Raw genomic sequence first — 8,754 nt, forward strand, 5'->3', positions numbered from 1 at the left:
TGGGTGATGGTGCGGAGTGGGTGATGGTGGGGAGTGAGTGGGTAATGGTGCGGAGTGGGTGATGGTGAGGAGTGGGTGATGGTGGGGAGTGGGTGATGGTGCGGAGTGGGGAGTGGGTGATGGTGGGGAGTGGGTGATGGTGGGGAGTGGGTGATGGTGCGGAGTGAGTGGGTGATGGTGCGGAGTGGGTGATGGTGGGGAATGGGGAGTGGGTGATGGTGGGGAGTGGGTGATGGTGCGGAGTGGGGAGTGGGTGATGGTGGAGAGTGGGTGATGGTGCGGAGTGGGTGATGGTGCGGAGTGGGTGATGGTGGGAGTGGGGAGTGGGTGATGGTGGAGAGTGAGTGGGTGATGGTGCGGAGTGGGTGATGGTGGGGAGTGAGTGGGTGATGGTGCGGAGTGGGTGATGGTGGGGAGTGGGGAGTGGGTGATGGTGGGGAGTGGGTGATGGTGGAGAGTGAGTGGGTGATGGTGCGGAGTGGGTGATGGTGGGGAGTGAGTGGGTGATGGTGCGGAGTGGGTGATGGTGGGGAGTGGGGAGTGGGTGATGGTGGGGAGTGGGTGATGATGCGGAGTGGGTGATGGTGGGGAGTGGGGAGTGGGTGATGGTGCGGAGTGGGTGATGGTGGGGAGTGGGTGATGGTGCGGAGTGGGTGATGGTGGGGAGTGGGGAGTGGGTGATGGTGGGGAGTGGGTGATGGTGCGGCGTGGGGAGTGGGTGATGGTGGGGAGTGGTGGGGAGTGGTGGGGAGTAGGTGATGGTGCGGAGTGGGTGATGGTGGGGAGTGAGTGGGAATGGTGGGGAGTGGGTGATGGTGGGGAGTGGGTGATGGTGAAGAGTGGGGAGTGGGTGATGGTGGGGAGTGGGGAGTGGGTGATGGTGGAGAGTGGGGAGTGGGTGATGGTGGGGAGTGGGTGATGGTGCGGAGTGGGTGATGGTGCGGAGTGGGTGATGGTGGGGAGTAGGTGATGGTGATGGTGGGGAGTGGGTGATGGTGGGGAGTGGTGGGGAGTAGGTGATGGTGGGAAGTAGGTGATGGTGATGGTGGGGAGTGGTGGGGAGTGGGTGATGGTGGGGGCTATGGTGGGGAGTGGCGGCCCGAGTTCGGCTCCAGCTCGCAGTCCGCAAGTGGTGACGAATATTTCAGCCGGTGCTGGGCCTCCCCTAGATCGACTTAGCTTTAAACTAGTGCTTTGGCGGCCAGGGCGATGATCTGGCCCGTTTACAGCACTTCCCCCAACATCTGCCAAAGGCGATCTGTGTGTAGTTTGAGACTATACCACGTGGGGCTAATTGTGTATGCAGTGGAACGCCTCCTTGTCACAGATCTTACGAACACCACTCACACCCCCCAATCGATTCCATTATCCGCGAATCCATTCCTGCCGTCACCCACGTTTCAATGCGGATAACAGGACTTACCAGCCAGTGGTGACAGTCGTCTACTACCCGCCTTGTTTACCGGATAGCCCGATGCCAATCCAACCGGAATGCGCCCCCCCCCCCCCATCTCGAAAGCTGAGCAGTGCGTGAGCCCGGAGAGTGCTTGTGTAGAGGTGTTGAACCTGCTACACTTGGATGGGCAACCGCCTCGCACAGCGGACTGTTCTTATCAGATGAGAGGCTGTTTGGTGGCCAGCGCAGCAAAATCCATTTCCGTATTGTAAAACTTCAACTAAAATAGTTTAACTTTTTATTTTACTAGGTGAGACCCATTGAGCGTATCGCGTGTGCGTTCACAGCACCCACATTCTGCAAAGGCGGCGGTGTTGAGTCTCGACGTGCAGGGGAGAAATAGACGAGATCAGCGAGGTGCCGTGGTTCATCTGCGGCGCTCACTCACGAGGGTGCTGGGTGGCCAGAGCCACCGGCGGCGGCGTGGGCCACGCGGATTCGAGGAAGTTCCGTTCTCCGTTGATCTTTGAGATAAAGTCGGCACCACTTTGGTCCAGTGTTCGATCCATTGTCAAATGCGTGGCGCGTCGCTGCTAGCCCAGAGTTGTCTCCAATGTGCAACAGAAAAAAATAATAATCCCAAAACTGCATTTGTGTTAGTGTGGTCTTTCTCCCCCCTCCCCCCCCAAGTAGATGTCTCGATGTAAAAGCTCACAGTGTAAAATCGGCACGGCTCGTTTGAGCGACGTTCCCATTTTCCTCCGACACCGGCCCAGAGCTCCCCTGAGCCCGGAGCAAGGGGAGAACCGCGCTGCGCGGGGTCCCCTCGTCCTGCCGGCAACGCACCGCCGGCAGGTTCGGCGCTGGTCAAGGTTGTGCGCCTCGACTACCTACAGGCTGCGATATCCGATTATATTCTTTATAATTGTTACTCTATCGATCATTCGGTTAGATTATATGACGAATTGGAGAGCATTGGGGGGAAAAAAGTGGAGGGGAAAGAAAGGCTCACCTCAACGTTCCCGCGTGTGCCGCTGGACGGGAGGTGATGGGCGGGGGCTTTAGTGGCGTCGTCGGCATCGTCAGCCGCGTCCGACTGGGGCGTGGCGTCTGCGGGGGTTGCCTGCCTTCGGGGGTTGCCTGCCTTCGGGGCTGCTCGAGCAATCAACCGCGGCAAAAGTGACCAGTGACAATGTTTAGTCGCTTGAGTTCCCTTCGTCGGCCCAACTCGAAACGTGATACTCGCCAGACCTAACCACAATGCAGCAGCAGCAGCAACATCATCATTATTATTATTATATTACATTCAGTATTGATGTCGACCCAGCTAAGTGGAGCCACGTAGAGTAAGCAAGCCGCCGCTCGGTGCTAATGATGAAACTGGGGGGGGGGGGGCTGCCCAGTGACGGACGCCCAACGCTTCCACGCTTGCATCACGAGCTCGAGAATCGACTCCGAACTGACGATGACGACGATGACGCTGCGCGTCGCTTCGTGCCCTTTTATCGGTGTGGCTTCTGCCAAGCGCAGCAGTGTTTGGAGAACTTTGTCCGCTGCGGCGAACCGCGCGTTTCTCACGTGTGTCTCGATTTGCGCGAGGATTTCCACCCACCCACCCCACCTCCGAAGAGCTGGCGAGAGCGCCTTCTAAGGGAGAAATCTTCCCGTGTGTGTTTGAAGACCTCCTCCCCCCCCCCCCCCCGCGCGCCCCTCTTAAAAATAATCACCGATCTCGGCTGCCTTCCCAAAAATAAAAAATATAAAATGTGCTCGGGTTTTGGAAGGAAATCTGCAGCTGGTCAGTTGGGATTAATCACGGTACCGTGACCGTTTTAAAAAAATTAATCAGCTCACAAAAAAGTTGGATGTCGCTTATCTATGTAAGGGTTTGTTTATTCGCTATTAGGTATTCATCTCCCCTCTCATCTCGCTCCACTGCCCTTCACAAACTGTTGAAGGCCTTCGGTCAAATCACCCCGCAGTCGACCATTGCTCCTTCTCCGCTGCTGCTGCTGCCCTCACTGCGTGAAACTCCCCTCCTGCCGCTTCCCCTGTTCAGAGCCCGGGGACTCAACACCGAACACGACCTCTCACGTCTAACAACCCGAGGCTAACGAGCCAACCAGCCAAGCCGCACTCGCCCGAGTTGAGAGCCTCATCCCCAACTCGCCTGTCGCCCCTCACAGGCCGAGAAGCGGCATCTCTGCGCGCTGGGGTGGCAGGAATTTATTTGACCCAAGATCTGCTGGTTTTGTGTTGAACCTTGTGACAGTACGCTGCACCATAGAGTTGTTGATCGACCTAGGGACCATGGTCGGCAGCCAAAATAACAAGAAGGGACTTTTTTTGCGAATTCCGTACAAAATTCAAAACTTTCAAGAGCCGCAATGCGTGTGACGACACACGCACACCACGTCACGGAGCAGCCCTGGAGCAGCCACCGCATGCGGCTCCGACCCCGTGACATCGGCTGACTGAGGAATAAGTCCAGAGTTGGTCTTTGTAAACGGAGGAAACCTGACCCCGAGCCCTGACCAAGCTCGCATTGACCCTGACCAGCTCGCAGACCAGCAACTCGCATTGAACATATTCATAAAAACCAGCTCGCAAACCGAACCTTGGCCAATCAGCACGACCCCTCTCCGAGGGGCTCAGCCCATCAACGCTCTGCATTCTGCGACGCCTGGATGCCCACCCGTAAGCTCAGTGGTGCCGGGTCGCTGTGTCTGTGACCCCTGACCCGCCGCTACCGCTCTCACTCCGTGTTCGCGTTTGTCACGGCGGTCGATTCCCCGCAGCGCCTCGCGCCGGTGACCTCGCGCCAGTGACCTCGCGCCGGTGACCTCGCGCCGGTGACCTCGCGCCCGGCGCGTGCAGCCGCAGGGCGCGCGGAGCCTCTTCCACCGTCAGCCCCGGAGGCCCCGAGCGGCCGCTAATCGGAGCCGCGCATCAGGAAGCTGTGCTTCCAGGAAAGCCAAATCATCACAAACAAATACTTTTAATTCCCTCCCTTCGTTTCCTGCAAGTTGTAGACCGGCGTGGCCAAGGGCTTAGCCGGAAGGCCGATTACATCGGTGGTGTGGCTCCGGATGTACATCCCCTTTTCTGTCGAACATTTTGTGAGCCGCTGTGCTTTGGGGCCGTGCCGAGCCAGCCCCGGCACGGCTCAGGAGGGCCCGCGTTGGGCTGGTTGGTTGGGGAAGCGAAGCCGGAGGGCGAAGTGGGTCGGCTCGCACGCAGTGGCCAAAGTCGAGACGCGGGGACGAGACGCGGTGACCTGCACTGACGTCACGCGCGATGCCTTGAGAGGGGCAGGAATGAGCACCGTTTGGTTCCAGCGCAGCATGCCAAGTAGCCAGCGGCTGTCCTCAGACGTGCCGATGGGAAAAGGAGACATGAGTGGAGGGAGAATGGAACATCAACTCAATTGGTCGTCCCTTGGACTCGCCGTGCCAAGGGTGCAATTGTGAGGTCCGTGATGATTTTTGTTTTAAACATCTGACAGGTTTGGATGTGGCTACCATTCCCGGCGGGCGCACTTCATTTCATGGTCCTCTGTTGCACCGATTCATAGCAGGCGAGGGAGTTAACATCTTGCCACTGCCACCCATAGGACCACCGGAGACCAAGCACGTGGTGCAAAAGTTGAAAACTTCCGTCCAACGCTTTCCCTTCCCAATCTCTTAGCTAAGGGGCACGGTGTCATTGTTGCGAGTTTGGGTTGTGTCGGGATCGAACCCACGACCTCCTGTACACCAGGCGAGGTAGTTAACATCTCCCACGACCTCCTGTACACCAGGCGAGGTAGTTAACATCTCCTCGCCACCATAGCGCCCTGCTCTGCCCAAGAACGATCGTAATGCCAGAAAAGTCTCACTCAACATTCTTTATGTTGGGATGTTTGGCCAATTACATGTTAATTAGTGTTTATGTTGATGTTTGGTGGTTTATTAAGTTATTACATTTATTTTAATAAACACGAATATGTAAATTGCTATTATTTACAACTGCTGGAATCACGATGTACGTCAATTTCGCTTTGGTTATGTTTCAGTGTGAGGCTATTGTCTAAGTATCTGGCGAGTTGTTAATGTGTGCAGGACAGTGCGTGTTTATGTGGTTGTATACTTTCCTGCTCGCCCACCCAATCCAGTTAATTTTATCCATCTGAGCAGCAAATGGAAACAGTTAAAGTCACTGATCACGAGTTTTGTTTGCTAGAATTGATGCACTCCCAGAGGGCCGTGTTGCTGATGGGATGCGAAAAATTATTATTACAGGCGCTTTCATGTACAGGGTGGTCCACATGTTTTGTGACCCCCCCCCCCGCCCGAATTAATTGACCCCTAACATTTTTCGCCCTTTGCATATTTATTTCTGTTTTAAATAAACCTTACCTCAAACAATATTCGGTTTTAGAGACTTAAATGGGCGTCACAAGCTATCTGGACGACCCCGTGCTTTGTGAAGGGGACATATATTTGGAGATGTATTTTGGGATTACCTATTTTGGAACTTAAATGCTCCACAATGACGCTACTTATTGTTTTGTGATGTCTTGATATTTGTGAACAGTACTACACAGAGGCATGCCTCGCTTAACGAGCGAGATACGTTCCGCGAAAAGTGCACGGCAAGTGAACGCTCAATAAACACCTCAGCAAGGGAGTCGAGTGAGTCTGAGCCTCCTCTGGGAGGCCCAGCGCCGGTGGAGATGATCGTGACGGTGTTGCCCGTGAGCTGGAATCGAACGCGGGTCGCCGGTTCTTAGTCACCGCGCGTGTCAACCTTTGCGCCTCGACTCCCCACACCCATCCACGTGGTCCAAGGGCCACCGGCCACCACCAGCCCCCCCCTCCCCCCGCCCCCCCACCAGACCCCCCCTCCCCCCGCCCCCACCACCAGACCCCCCCTCCCCCCGCCCCCACCACCAGACCCCCCCTCCCCCCGCCCCCACCACCAGACCCCCCCTCCCCCCGCCCCCACCACCAGACCCCCTCCCCCCGCCCCCACCACCAGACCCCCGCTCCCCCCACCAGACCCCCCCGCTCCCCCCACCAGACCCCCCCGCCCCCCCACCAGACCCCCCCTCCCCCCGCCCCCCCACCAGACCCCCCCTCCCCCCGCCCCCACCACCAGACCCCCCCTCCCTCGCCCCCACCACCAGACCACCCCTCCCCCCGCCCCCCCCACCAGGCCCCGCCCCCACCACCAGACCCCCCCTCCCTCGCCCCCACCACTAGACCACCCCTCCCCCCGCCCCCCCCACCAGGCCCCGCCCCCACCACCAGACTCCCCCTCCCTCGCCCCCACCACCAGACCACCCCTCCCCCCGCCCCCCCCACCAGGCCCCGCCCCCACCACCAGACTCCCCCTCCCTCGCCCCCACCACCAGACCCCCGCCCCCACCCACACCACGTGGTTCACGCGGTTCACGGCCCAGCGGCTCACAGAGCGCTGCGGGGCCGTGGTGCGCCCCCTGCCGCCACGTGACGCGCTTCCATCGAAACGTCTCCGCTCGTGACGCAAACATTTGCTCGTTTTGCGAAGAGAGTGGGTTACATTCAAATCGATCGTTATGGCGAGTGAGTTCTCGTTACAAAAAAAATGACCAACGCCGGCATTGCGAGGCCGTGTGATCATTATCATCAAGTGGCTTGCTAGACGCGAATGCTGTTTGTGGCTTCACCTGGAGGTGGCAGTAGAGCAATGGATGGATTCGAGGAGAGACGCTCAACAGCAGCAGGAAGGAAACGCTCCCATCGTGAGATGTGATAAACGACACGTTTTTTTTTTCTTATTTTGCCAGGTAAGGCCCACTGAGCTATACAGCGCTTTTTCATAAGCGCCTTGACCACAAATTATAGCCTAATCGTGTCGAAATGCATAGCAGCCAAATACTCTAAAGGCATGCTTCGAATGTGGAGGAAAAAAACGGAGGACCCGGAGAAAAATCCACGCGACCACGGGGAGAGAGACACGCAAACTCCAAATATTACAGCAGACCGTGCGGATTTGCAATGCCGTTCAAAAACACTGCACGTGAAACCAAGTAACGCCTTCATTCCGTCATTCTGTTTGAGAGGTTCCCTCGCAAAAGTGTGGCAGGGTGCCCCCCGTTCCCATTGATGCGGGGAGTGGACGCAGCAAGCCCCAGTTCAGTATGGATCACCGCCAATGCGGCACCGATCGACTATTGACTTCGGTTCTCGTCATTGAATATCGCCACTTAACTCTGAGGACATCTGTGGCAGAGAGCGGCATCGCTCATCGGATTTCTGTCGGATGAATATTGTGGTTGTGATGTTTCCCGTTCCGCATATCTCCCCCTCCCCCTGAACCCCCCAACAGCGGCCTCCTTAGTCGCCAATAAACTCTCTCCTTGTTTCGTTCCTGTCACTTCCGTCACAAACATCCCACAAACAGAGAATCCTCTCCCGTGCCACGTTGTGTGACCTCTGGTTAAGAACGGTTCAGCACATCGCTGCGGTGTGTTTGCTCTAAGACGAGTCATGCCTACCGCATTGAATTCGGTTCGTTCAGCCGACGGATAAATACATAATTATCTTTTCTAGATTTTAAGCTTTCGTGACTGCACTGATTCATACTCTTAGGTTTTTTCGGCGGTCACGATTGCAATTTATATTATGATTGATATGTATTAAATATTTTAATACATATGAAGAAGTTATATTCTGAAAAGATGGATCGGCCCCACAGCTGATTTTAGCCAAAAAGAAGAGAAGATGCCCATAAACGAATTTTGTTAAATGTCGGCTCGCCAATCCTTTCATTGACATGGCGGCATGGCAGTGGAGATTCTCTACCCAACAACTCTCTCTTTGTTTCACATTTTCCCTCCCCAAGCGGGGAGGTGCACCATTCCCGGAGGTACTGCAATACCGGGTTGATGCGCGGAGTGGACGGAGCAAGCCCCTATTCCATCTCCCTGTCCCAAAAATCAATTTAATATAAGGTACCACAATGTGGTACGTATCAGATATTAAACTGATAAGAACAGATACTACACTTGATCTTAGCCAAAAGGCCGAGAAGCGATACCTATACACTGCCAGCGCTGGGGTACACATACTCACAGAACTACTCTTTACGTTATGGGGTCATACCATGAATATCACGAAACAGCTATAATCACATGTTACACAGATATACGCGAAACATGGAAACTTTGTAAATAGCGTGAAACTCATTTTAGAATGGGAAATCTGATGTTTGAATTATAAAGTATCAGCTTAGCACATTATTAGAATCCCGCGCAATGGCTTATGGGAATGATGTTATTACGGTCATCACGCCCTGCGCCACGTGGTGGCGTGCTGCTGTTCACTCGTGCTCGT

The 8,754-nt window shown here is 55.8% G+C and overlaps 1 non-coding gene across 1 annotated transcript; it reads right to left on the minus strand.

Moving 5' to 3' along the window:
* Positions 1-8,265: 8,265 nt before the first annotated feature.
* On the minus strand, positions 8,266-8,456 carry LOC133354009 (U2 spliceosomal RNA). The gene has a single exon (XR_009756516.1). It is a non-coding gene; the product is annotated as a U2 spliceosomal RNA (small nuclear RNA).
* Positions 8,457-8,754: the final 298 nt, after the last annotated feature.

The sequence above is a fragment of the Lethenteron reissneri genome, chromosome 45 (genome assembly GCF_015708825.2).
Source record: "Lethenteron reissneri isolate LAM-NWPU_2019-01 chromosome 45, ASM1570882v1, whole genome shotgun sequence".
NCBI lineage: Eukaryota > Metazoa > Chordata > Hyperoartia > Petromyzontiformes > Petromyzontidae > Lethenteron > Lethenteron reissneri.